The 13,390-nt window shown below is 40.9% G+C and overlaps 1 protein-coding gene across 3 annotated transcripts in view; it reads right to left on the bottom strand.

Annotated features, from left to right (window-relative positions):
* Adtrp (androgen-dependent TFPI-regulating protein) overlaps positions 1–13,390 on the bottom strand; it is an 86,526-nt gene that overhangs the window by 71,751 nt on the left and 1,385 nt on the right.

The following is a 13,390-nucleotide window of genomic DNA, read 5'->3' as shown; positions in this document are numbered from 1 at the left end:
GGCCACTGAGCTGCATTTTTTTATCACAACCAGGAGTACTTGTTTGTCTGGAAAACCAACATGAATGGCCCCTTTCTTAAAAATCTATAGCTCTAGGTGACCTCCTGAAGTCTGTTTCGAAAAAAGCACGTGCATTTCTAGTGACCACATTAAACTGGTGTTGAATGACGTAGGAGGTGGTTCTTGGTTTTCTTCCATTTTAAAGATAATTATTTTCTTCAGCTCCCCTCTGCCTGCTACACTGAGGTCGTTGGCTCAGAGGAGCCTTCTCCCATGCTCTCCAGCTTTGCTTTGGGGTGGAACGCAGGGCTCTGTGTGCTCCTAGAGTCCCTGAGAGGAGACGGGATCACTGTAAGGAGTCTCCAGGGTACACTTGTAGCTAAAGGTCCAAAGGATTCATCTGTTTATGAGAGCATCAGACTGAGTCACATTAAGAGTTTAGGTCAGGGAGGAAAGGCATTTGCAGTCAGTCCAACCTCTTTATACTTCAGATAAGAAGATTAAAACTCAGAGAGATGGAGGAGTTTACCCAACATCACAGAACTATCAATGCAGGGCCCACGGCAAACCATTTTAATGACTTCTTTCTATATAGTTTTTGTTTCTAGCAATCAATCTACAATGAAAGTAAGTGTCTTGTAAGTCGTACATGACCAGGCAATATTTTAATTTGTTTAATTTTGTTGTTGTTGTAAGTAAGGTTTTACTTTGTAGCTCAGACTGACTTCCAAATCACGATTCTCCTATCTCAGTCTCCTAAATGCTAAAATTACAAGTGCGTACCACCAAGGCTGGCTCTTGGCTTATTTTTTTTTTTAATTGTGTCAACATAGGCCTTATAGTCTTGTTTACCTATTTGTGTTTTAAGGTAGCTGTTACCTGTCAGGATTCAAATTTCCCATTTAATTCTTTGTTTTCAGTACATTTCTGCTGTGTCTTATTCCTCTGATCCTACTTCCATGAATTTCTACATTACTTGAATACATTTTAAGATTTCATCTTGATTTATTTATATGGCTTTGATTGTATCCATTTGAATGTCTGAACATGACAATACACCCAGAGTCCATTGTATTCTACCTGTATATATGTTTTTACTTTAGTTGAAATATGGCCTCCTTCTATCCTTCTGTTTTGACGCCCTTATCTTTCCTATGTTCCTATGTCTTGCTTCACTTGGTGCTACTCACTCTAATTTCTAAGCAGGATGCAAAAGAATTACTCTTATCCTATGCATAATTGAAGTGGCTGTTGGCTAGAGACTGTCTCCTATCATCAACCACTGGCTCTGATGTTTTTGTATGGTCCTCCTCTGTTGAGTCCAACAGTGAAGGAAGGGTATAGAAGCTGCTGGCAACCTGAATTTCCTAAAAAACCACTGGGTCACAGATAGCCCCTTGTTGGCATGCAAATAAGGTGAGACCTATGCAAATGAGGTGAGACCTATGACCAATCAGGGAAAGCCTGCCCAACAGTCAAATAAAAGTTTCTGGTTGTTATGGTAATCTTAAGCGTCACTCTATTTCTGACTGTCCCGCAGCTGGTGGGCAAGGAGGTGTTGTTTGTCATCCCCCCTCCCCCCACAGAGTATTCATTGCTCACTTATTTGTTTGAAATTTTCATATATTATACAATGTATTTATCATATCCATCCACCTTTCCTATGTCCATCATCCCATCTCCCTCACAACTTCATGTCTTCCCCCTGAGTTCAATTAGTGCTACCCGTATGCACTAATTGGGTATGGGGCCAGCCTCTGGAATACGGGCAAGCTACAAGAGACTATACACTAAAGGACCCCTTCCTTCTGCAATCATCTAGAGCTAATAGCTTCTCCTCCAAGGGTGGATCCTCAGGAGCCCCCTCCCCATATGTGTTGGAATTTTGACTGGTTTCATCTTGTGCCAGTCTTGTACAAGCAACACCAACTGCTGTGAACTGCTAAGTTCCTCAGCATGGCAGGTCAAAAAATCTGCATTTCATAGCGCTCCTTATCTTTCCTGCTCACTCTTCTGGAACGTTTCCCAAGCCTTTGGTGAGGGGGTGAGGTGTTAGTATAGATATTTTAACCACATGGGGTTGCTTATAGTTATGTATCCTTGACATTTTGACCATCTATATGTCTCTGCATTAATTACTACCCACTGTAAAAGAAAGTTTCTCTAACCAAAGTTAAAAGCAGCACAAACCTATGGGTATAAGTGTAAATATTTGGAATTCAGTGAGCCTGTTTAATGTAACAATAGTAGGTTCTCCTTTGAGATCTATGATCTTCCCAGTGATGAGCTTTTAGCCAGCTTTGAAATCCATCTTGAGCAACAGGCCTCCTATCCAATCAGACTGAGCTTGGTCAATTCTGTAACCTGTATACCTCCATTTCAACAGTGAAGATACCCTGTGAAGCAAGTTGGTATTCTACCATACAGGGTCCAGTGTTGAGTGAAGTCATTTATATATTTTCTGAGCCAGAATTCTGTATAGCAACTTTTGGTACCATGTAAGCTAGCCATCAAGGGAGAGTTTTCTGGTCAGTTAAGGTTAATTTCTATGTCCAACATCCAAAGTTAGTGATATCTTCTGCAATAGGGCCCTCTTATCTGGTTAACTTGGGCAACCAAGGTCAAGAGCATAGCCTGCATTGATTTGGGTTCCTCTGGGCCTCCCTGATCGATGATAATTCATAGGGAGGTATGCTGTGCCCAGCACTGAGATTTTCCATTCAGTAACTCATGCCATCTTTGGGAGCAACATCGTCTGCCCTTGGAGTTTATTTCTCATCCTTTATTCAACATCCTTTATTTTATATTATAATCTTAATTAACTTCCAAGCTATTAATTTCTGTGAGGCTTCATTTACCCATAGTTTTAGATAACCTAGTCATCCCCCATTCTATCCACTATCTCCCTGTCCTCATCCCCACTTCAACATTTTGTGGCTGCTGCTGCTGAATTAACAACTATAAGCCGCCCTCTCCTTGTACCCAGGGAGCTGGGCAGTAAGTAGAAAACTCCATGCCCAGTATCCTTCCTACTCCTCTCAGTTATTTCTGATTTTCATGCATCCCATTGGTTGTCTTTCCTGATGCTTTAAATTCCCTTCTTTTATCATTGTCTTTCAGCTTGAATTCCTTTATTTTTAGTACAAGTTTTATTACATTTGTGTGTGTGTGTGTGTGTGTGTGTGTGTGTGTGTGTGTGTGTGTGTGTGCCTTTCTAATGCCACAGTGTATATGCAGAGGTCAGAGGACAATTCATGGGAGTGAGTTCTCTGTATTTCTTTTCTGAATAATTCACTTCTGAAGTTGAAGGCATCCTTGGCCACAGTTACAACACAGGTTAAAGGCCATGTGCCCTTTCTTTTCAGCCCTCGTGGCTGCAGGAAAAAATGTACAATTACTTAACTTGCATTCCTGTGTGCATAATTTTTTAGCTCCTTTTAAAGACATCGTCAAAAAACATCCAGAAACGTAATGATGATGAGCTGAGATATGAATTTGCCTGCTCTAATCCTGTTGGATTTTTCATTTTCTTAAATCTGTAAGTTTGTATCTTCCACTTAATTTGGAAAACATTCAGTCTTTATTTTTTTCAATGAGATGCTTTAAAAGTCTTCTATTATTGTCTGACAGTTCAGCTGACTTTCCCTTTGCTCCATCCATCTCCTTTCTCTCTCTGGCCTTCAGACCGGCTGGGTTCGGTGACTGCACCATTCACCTCTCTGGTTCTGCAGCCAGACAGTCCTCTTGGCTTCATGGTTGCACCCACGAGGCGAGAACAATATTTTATTGCGGTCATTATATTTATTCCTGCCAATATATTTCTCAGTTCTCTGTTTCTGTTTTATAATTTGTGCTTCTCTAATGATATTTTCTATTTTCACTCGCTTCAAGAGAGTTTGCAATTACTCATGGAAGATTTTTTAAAAATAACAGTTGTCTTAAAGTCATTGTCAGATGATTATAGTATCTGATTGAACTGTTTTGTTTTTTTTTTTTATTCTAGATGTGTTTTTTTTTCCTGATTCTTGGCATGACTGCTTCATTGCACTTATATTACGCAAATTTTGGGTATCAGAAGACTTGACTATGTGTGCATGTGTATGCACGTGTGTATTCCAGTGAGCATGCTCATGTGTGTGCGCATAGAGGCCAGAAAAGGAAAATGAATATTCTCCTCTGTCGTTCCCTACCTTATCCCCTTCAGACAGAATCTTCATTGAGGTCAAAGCTTGCTGTTTTGGTGTTATGGTTGACCAGCAAACTCCCAGCATCTGCCTGCCTCTGTCCCCTAGTGCTGGGGTCACAGGCATCTGAGGCCATACTCAGCTTTTACGGAGGTGTTTTCTAATTGGGTTGGGAGCACCCATGGTCACTGACCATTTTCCACCAGTGTCCTCTAGAATGTTCAAGGTATCTGAGGGCACTCTGGGCAACTCCAATTTGTTTCCTAGGTGCCCAAAATAAATTAGATGAAATCAAATTCAATTCTCTTTATGACTTCTAACAAAACTAAGCTTCTTGAAAACTCAGCCTCCTGGGGATGAGGATGTTTTATGAACTGTGGATTCCTTGGACAGAAGAAGTGTAGCTAGTTCTTAGATGTTCAGAGCAACAGTTCCACAACGCTGACTCAGCCCTTGCATTCCTTGTCTTGAATGGTATCAAAATCCCTGCCATGACCTTCTTTCTGCCTTTCCTTCTCTGCCCATTTTTTAAGGTTCAAAAGGAGTCCTGTCAAAAGGATATGAAAAAGGTGAAGATGGAGAAAAAGATAAGCTCTTCAAAGTTGTCTTCCACAGAGGATGCTTTTCGTGTGCCCTTAGTTGAGTAGCTAGGGTGATGACTTCTTTTCTGTTCTGAGACGTAATAGTGCTTAGATTATGTTCAGTGACAGTGTACTACTGCTCTTGCCAAAGATAATCTGGCCTGCACTCTGTTAGCAGGAAGTAGATTTTATATACTCTTTTGGATTTTTAGTGGCATTCGTATGGGCATCCATGTTTTTATAAGACCAGCTGTCTTTTCAAGGTTGGTATTGTTTGGAAGCTAAGGGAGAACACACTGGATCTAGTAGCCAGAGTCAGTTAGGAAACTCTCACCCTCAGCCTACTACCTAACCGCTGGTCAAACCTGTTTATAATCAGTGATAGTGTTGCTAAGATTCTAGGGCAGAGAAGAGGACTGAGCAAATGCTTGTAACAGCTGGACCACACCATGCCTTGCTTCTGAAACTGTGTGGGCTCCAAAGAGAAAACCGTTTCACAAGCAGTCAGCAGTGCTTGTTCCAAAGTCAAGTCATGGGTTCAGTTCTTCCCACTCATGTGTGAGTCAGTAAAACATTATACCTGTTTTCTTGAGTGTGAAATGAAGGCAGTAATATAACTCCCCATTCACAGCTTTCCAAGGCTCATTAAATGAGACAGACCTTATGGATGCTGTACACAACCCATAGGGCTGTGAATATTCAACATGTATTAGGCTTTATGATAAGAATAGCTTTTAGGGCAGTGATTTCTCAACCTTGCTAATGCTGCAACTCTCTAATACAGTTGCTCATGTTGTGGTGACACCCAGCCATAAAATTATTTTTGTTGCTACTTTATAACTGTAATTTGTTATTGTTATGAAACATTATATATATATATATATATATATATATATATATACATATCTGTGTTTTTCAGTGGTCTTGGGTGACCTCTGTGAAAGAGCCATTGGACCCACCCCTAAGGAGTTGGGATCCACAGGTTGAGAGCGAGAATGTTATAACTTGTGACTACCAACCGAAGAGAACAAACATTCTAGTGATCCACAGAAATGTATGGCTTTGGGAGGTGCATCTATGGGAATAACTTAGAGATATGTTTTCTGCTAAAGGCATGGTAGAAGCAACAGTTCAGCCATGAGGATGCCCACTATTAGCATTATGATTTTTTCCAGAAAATATTCAAGGGGAATAATTTCCAAGAATATTTCATAGTTGTCTTAAGGCCAACATTAGCTTCCAAACTGAAGGAAAACCTTCATTCTTAATTTGGGGATTTCCATTAAGACCTCAATGACCCAGAATTTCCCACTAGTCCCTCCTACATTTCTCAGGAACTGGAAAGGGCATCTGAAATTGACCTGAAGTCCAAGGGTGGTGAATTATCAAGTGTGAGAGATAGAAGGAACCAGAATGCTAATGAATTAGGATTATAAAAATAAAAAGTATGGGTAGGAAGGGAAGCAAACCATGGTGAGTTGACATCTGTTTTAGGTAAAACAGATCAAATTATAATTAGAAGTATTTTCAGTGAAACAGTAAAAAAGATGGGAAATCAAAATCTATTCAATAACCTATCAAATTCTGAGGAGTCAAAAAACCAATTTTGAATATATAACCCAAAATGTGATCAGTTAAAGTCTTTTCTTCTTGTTGACTCTTTGAGGAGACCACACTTGTGCTCCTGTGTGCTTTACTTTCTTCCCAGATGCCTCTTTTGCTCTTAACACTTGTTCTTAAGAAATCAGGTAGTAGGCATGATGTTAAATCAATGATGAATCCTCGCCCCTCCTCGCTCTCCTCTCCTCTCCTCTCCTCTCCTCTCCTCTCCTCTCCTCTCCTCTCCTCTCCTCTCCTCTCCTCTCCTCTCCTCCTCTCATTAAACCTCTCCGTGTGGAACCATAAAAAAAAAATCAATAATGAAGGAAATCCACATTAACTAACTACATTCCACGAAAGATTGGAAAACTTTTTTACCCCATTTAAAGATAGAATTAATGCTCATGACGTCAGCAAACTAAGGATGATAAGAAAAATAGGTACTGTAGAAGTTGCTTGGTACTTTAGTTCTCTGCCACACTTTTTTCTATAGCTCAGAAGTAGACAATAGGAAGTTGGTCAGTGGGTCATTTAGTAGCTCCACAAAGAAAGAAAGTTATTGTTCCCATGCTCAGAATGCCTAAGACAGTGCTACACAATTCCCTTCCCTTGCCAGTGAGTCCCTGAACAGAACATGAGTGCTATGTTGGAACTCCACTCACCAGTGAGATGGTTCTTGGAGATGGGGTCTTTGGGAAGCTCGCATCCCAAAGGATTGATGCCCTTATCATAAAAGACCACAGAAAACTTTGTCCTCTCTCTGTTTCCTGTGAGGATGTGGCCAGGATCAGCACCCTCACAAGTAACTGAGTGGATAGGCACCTTGACCTTGACCATCCATGACTATACAGAAATGTTTCTGTTGTTTCAGCTACTTGATCTACTATGAATTTTGTTAAAACAACATGAATGACCAAGACAGAGGGTATACCAAGTCTAGCTTCCTTCTGTCTCTTTAAGTAGGAAAAAGGTCGTGAATGATACAAGGCGAAAAGATGGTGGAGTCACGTGACTTAGTGTGAACTTCTAACTGAGAAAGAAATGGACTACAGAAAAAAGGGAATTATAGTAAGCATTAGGAGACAGTGTCCATTTAATATTATATATTATTTTCATAAAATTATTAAGGCAAATATACCATTTGTATAAATAAAGAGAACTGTTTATTAAGTGTACAAATGGCCCAAGCATGCTAAGCACTTTGTACACAGTCTCTCAAGTCTTTCTTCTTTCTTTCTTTCTTTCTTTCCTTCTTTCTTTCTTTCTTTCCTTTCTTTCTTTCTTTCTTTGTTTTTTTTTGTTAAGATTTGTTTATTTTTATATATGTGAGTACACTGTCACTGTCTTCAGACACATGAGAAGAGGGCATCGGATTTCATTATAGATGGTTGTGAGCCACCATGTGGTTGCTGGGAATTGAACTCAGGACTTCTGGAAGAGCAGTCGGTGCTCTTAACCTCTGAGCCATCTCTCCAACACCAAGGCACACATCGTTATGTCATTTGACAACTAAAGAAAGCCATCTGAGTATGCTTACGAGTTAAGTAAGTTATTAAAGCATACAGGTTGGACAACTGGCAGAAATGTCAGCTATAATTTCAAAACTTATTATTATAATATTCATTATGAAAATAATTTTTATATCAACTCAGAGCCCTGTTATCCCATTGGAACTCAGTGCTGCTACTGTTGAAGCTTATAAAAATCTTAAGAGTTTCCAACATGAACTAGCTCTGTAGTAGACCAAGCTAACTTCAACTCAAAGAGATCCACCTGCTTCTGTCTACTGAGTGCTGAGGGATTAACGGACTGCACCACCACTGCCCAGCAAAAATGATCATTTTAAGAATAAAATCCATCATTTTCATTAGTCTAAGATTCTTTCTCTACATATAATTGACAAGAGTTTTACTCTGCTTCCGTGATAATTTTATTAGAAATATTGAGAAATAGAATGTCACGTTTCATCCAAGGCTCCTTTCAGCATCTTGATTCCCAACGTATTGCTTTATACTTTCCCATATAAAGCCGAAGAGAGCCTGTCCTATGGGAAGCTCCCAATAAACACTAGATATCATCCTAAAACCACCGCCATCGTTGCAAACACAGCCTTCACAAATTTTCATTTACATCATACCTTTACAATCAGTAAATGTGCTAGCCCCCTTTGCTCTCTCTCCCTCCCTCCCACTCTCCTTCCTGTCTCCTCTCTCTCTCTTGTCACCTCTCTCTCTCTCTGGTCTGAATGCCCCAGGAGCAAGAGTAGTGGTCAATAAAAGTTGCACAAATCCCCGTGTTCACATTTCAGATCCTCCCAGAGTAGGTCTTCAAACAGACGGGCATCTTGTCTCTGTTTCTGAGGCTAATTTGCCTTTGCCCTAGGGAAGAGAGTGGTCCTCTCTATGACTATGGCCACTACATCCCATCATCCAAATGATGCTTGGGGTAGGGCTGCAATGGACTTACAAGTCATCCGGTTGCAAAAAGGCAGTTTCCCTCATGCTTGCCCACCCTCAGCTGCAAGCTGCATCAGCCATCGTTTCTGCAGTGTGGCACGTCAAGGGAGATATTCTAATGGAAGGAAATGACTGGGACTCTCATGCTTAGTGGGCAATTTAAAATAGGATCAAGTGGTTTTGTTTTGCATATGCATTAAATATTTGTAATGTCATTCACCTACTTCCACTAAGCACCAGTAGGTGTTCATACATTCCTGGGAGCTAAGCAGATTGAGGGCACAGAGACGAAAAACCTGGTACAAACTCTGAGAAACCGTTCACTGAAGGTTTCCTGATACAGCAGGTTCTGTGTGCTCACTGAGGCAGTATCCTCACTGGATGAGCATGCCCAGTCCTTGACTAGTGTGCTGTTTCCAAGGACGCTAGTTGTACGAAACTGTAAGAAATAACCTCTAAGCTCACCACCACCCCACAGAGTTTTCTGTAATAGTGACGATTTCTAATTTTTCATTGATCATCAACATAGCAACTAGCTACTAGATTGTCCTGGGACAATTGAAATAGGACCAGTACCATAAAGTAAAATTAATTTTTATTTAAATAATCCCATGTGCCAATATTAGGGTGACTGGGCAATCCAAGTTTACTGAGGATTCACTGATTCTGAAGCCTTCTCAGGCAAGCTAAGTCAGTCGGGTAAACTGCAATAGCTGATATTGTTTGCCAGCTTGGTAGCTGAAGAAATATTCAGGACATCAGCCAAACACACTTCTATGTGTTCTATGACAATCTCTGCAGAAGAGATTAGATCTTGAGGCTCTGACTGAGTGACAAGACCACTATCCTGAAAAACTCACAATGATGTTATTGGTAAGTAGATAAAAAGTAAGTGGAGAGAGGATCAGTGCTGTAGAAAGTAGGGCCCTGGGGGCTTGTCTTTGGGACCTACACTCTCTGCCATTGTTCTCTGTTTTTTATTTTTTTCTTCTTTCTGCTGCCTGTCTGTTTAGAAAGAAAGAGCCCACCCCACCACAAGGTCCACCACCCTGATGCTCAAACATGTAAGCCTAGTAGCCACAGACTAAACGCTCATGAAACCATGAGCTAAAAGTAGATCGTCAAGCTCGTTATGTCACTTTTCAGCTCATCAGAGAACAGAAGGCTACTGGTTGCCTCATTAAAAAATGACAGCTTTGCTCTCTTTCCTTTCTGCCACCGCCATGTCAGGCAGACTGAGGAAGACCCGGAAATTCCAGGGCCACGTGAGCGACAGTCACAGTCGCATCAGTAAGCACCACAAGCACCGAGGAGGCCAGAGGAATGCTGGAGGCGAGCATCTCCACAGGATCAACTGTGACAATACTGTAACAGGAAAGACAGTCTGAGGCGTTACCACCTGAAGAGGAACCAGAGCTTCTGCCCAACTGTCAACCTGGATGGACATTGGCCAGCGAGCAGACATGGATCAGTGCAACAAAAACAAGACTAGAGCTGCTTTCATGATGTTGTTTGATCAGGCTACTATAAAGTTCCGGGGAAGAGGAAGCTCCCTAAGCAACCTGTCATGGTGAAGGCCGAAGGCTCCAGCAGAAGAGCTGAAGAGAAGATTGAGGGTGTTGGAGGTGCCTGTGTTCTGGTGGCTTAAAGCCACTCTGGAGGTTAATCAAATGCTAACATTTTCCATGTTAAAAAAATATTACAACAGCTTTGTGTTCCTGATTCTAGGGAATTTCCAGTCCGTGACAATTTCTTAAAATTGAATTTTGTTTTCTTACAATAGCTTGTGCATTCCAACAGTTAACCTACCTCCCAACTACAGCTTGAATTCTCCCTCCAGAAAAGGACCCCTTTCAACTCTTTCTTCAATTAAATTACAAATAAGTTTAAGAGGGATTACATGTGACTATGTCCTGGTAATGGTATTAGAACTATGTCTTGTTGCAAAAATTGATCTCAACTGTTAGGGTCCTGACGAAAGGAACTCTTGATTTCACATCCTATCACTACAAAGACTAGATGTGTTCTGCTCCTAGTAAATGTATATTGATTGGTAACTGTTGGAGATTGGTTCTAATGCTTTGATTCAATTGGGAATCTGCATGTGCAGATGCTAAAGGTCCTTGTCCCCAATTGGTTTTTGATCAATCAATAAAGATACCAGCAGTCAATAGATGCACAAACAAACCAATTTCCCTCTTCTTTGACAGTGGTTAGCAAACTTCCTTACATGGAGCATAAGAAGCACATGGGAGTGTTGTCTTAAAATAGGATTCTGAATCCCGCACCCGAAAGTTCTGTTTTAACTTGTCTGGGGAAGGGTGGGGAATGAACTTTGCCTTGAGACCTTGCCCTCACCCCATGAAGACTGTCCTCATATACCCCAGCATTGTGGGAGAAATAAGATTAACAGGTCACTAATACCATGACCCTTGGCATTGGTTAAAACAAAACAATCTGAGTCTCAGAACACAGCATGAACTTTGTCCCAGAATTGACAGGAGTGAATGAGGTAATCCGTGGAGGGTATAAATTCGTGTTTCTCTCCATGAAATTCAAAAGTGACAATTTTCCTTCTCTCTCTTAAAGAACGATCTATCCTAAGTAAACTAAATGGCCCTTTAGAAACTATCACTTAAACATACCTATAAGGAATTATTTCTGATTAGTCTTTAAATATCAAGTATGCTTCAGACGGACAGTTTGGTTCATGGCTAATAATGAGATTTAGGTCAAATGTGAATCTTTATCCCAAGACACATTCATTACTGAAGTACCAAACTCACAGTACAAATACCATATGATGTTTAAATGTGCTATTTGCTTCAAGTGAGTCATTTAAGAGTGTTTAACTTGGTTTTTTTTTAAAGCTGAACAATAGACCACAGATAATTGATCCTACTTCCCAGCTATGAAACATACCTAGACAGACTGATAAGTTATAGGACAACCTGGGCTAAAGAGGGTGACTCATCCTGAAATGAGTAAAGGATTGTTTTTCCCCTTGGGTATGGATCTAAGAAATGTTTAATGATTTAAAATATGTAAGGTATGTAAAGGGATTTCCATTAAAATGAAACTCTCCCTCCAGCCCTTAAATGGCAAGCAATGGCCAACATCGCAGCTAATATTCATATTTTAAGGTAATATGTATACATAATATATAATTAATAAAGACATTTTAATATAGACTTTAAGCATAAGGAGAGACATATAGAATGACTACCAGGAAACACCAGGGTGGGTTTCTCTGACTGAATCTCTCAGAAATGATTCTTTTAAATACTTTGTTTATTTTCACGGAAATTTGCTATTCCTTTCCAGATAACGATTTGAACATTTAGTGGAGCAGATAGCACTGTGCTGTTGAAATCACAGTTTGCTAAATACCTACTCTGCTGATTTCCACAGCCAGGTTGCTCCGAGGGCAACAGGATTAGTCTCCAAACACAACGAGGACACCCATCTCCCTGCTTATGCTCCAACTTGAACATCCACTCCTTTAGATAGAACCCCAGATGCCGCGCCGATGAAGCAAAGAATTATTTTATGAACTAGAAATGAAACAATGTCTCAGATGTCTTCCCGGACACCCACGGTAATATTTAAACAGCCATCAGCTTTATTTCTCTTGAGAAACAATCAAGAGAGAAATGATCTTTTACAAAGTTAATAAGCATAATTGGCCAGTGAGTTCAGGTCCTTTCTTCCTTGTTCCCAGTCATTTGTGTGCTGTAGCTAATAGAGGGAGCGGGTTTGTCCCAATCACATTGTGAACGTCTAACACAACAGTGTGCTGTTTTTCTCTCCCACACGCTGTCTGCAGCCTGTGCTATGAGGTCCCAGTAATGAGAACGGGGCTTTGGGGGGCTCCTTTCATGTGAGCAGAAGGATAGATCTTCTCTTTTGATTTTTAATAATGCCTATCCTCAAGTGTAAATCCGTATTTGCTTCTTATTGAAACCTGGTACACTGTTCTGGAGATGATCCTAACTATAACATATCTACGAGATGTCTAACCCAGCATCCCCGAGGTCTACTATGCACCTTCCTTATGAAATCCTAAAAGCTAGGACAGTCGTAAATACCAGGTCATGACGGGGTCTCCTCCTATTGCCTTCAGCTGCTCTCCCACATCCCTTGCCTCCTTCTGAGGCTAGCTTAGACTCTAATCCAAACACATTCTCCCTCTCCATTGTGCTCCACAGGTATCTAAGGGCTAATTCCACCCCTCCCCGCAAGAACACAAAGAATTGTTATGGGAGTAGCAGCCAGGCACCGTGACGGTCTAATTGTCATGATAGAGCCAATAGCAGTTTCCCATTGGGTATGTGAGGGGTGAATGTGACCTTCTCCACTCTCCCTTGTGCTCCCAGATGGATCACGTGTCACTGAAAGACTAAACATCACAGCATGTAAGATGATCTGAGGTCTTGGAAATCAGGCAGACTTGGCTGCACCAAATGTTTTACTCTGTCTCAGACTCTTCCCGTTGCAAAGAAGGGCATACATTTCAGTCGCATCTCTAGGCTTTGCACAGAAGAAAGACGAGGCGAGGGCATTTTTCTGC

This window comes from Rattus norvegicus, chromosome 17 (assembly GCF_021556685.1).
Source record: "Rattus norvegicus strain SHRSP/BbbUtx chromosome 17, alternate assembly SHRSP_T2T, whole genome shotgun sequence".
Lineage (NCBI taxonomy): Eukaryota > Metazoa > Chordata > Mammalia > Rodentia > Muridae > Rattus > Rattus norvegicus.
The sequence above is the reverse complement of the archived record's forward strand: the minus strand, read 5'-3'. Positions and strand labels throughout refer to the sequence as shown.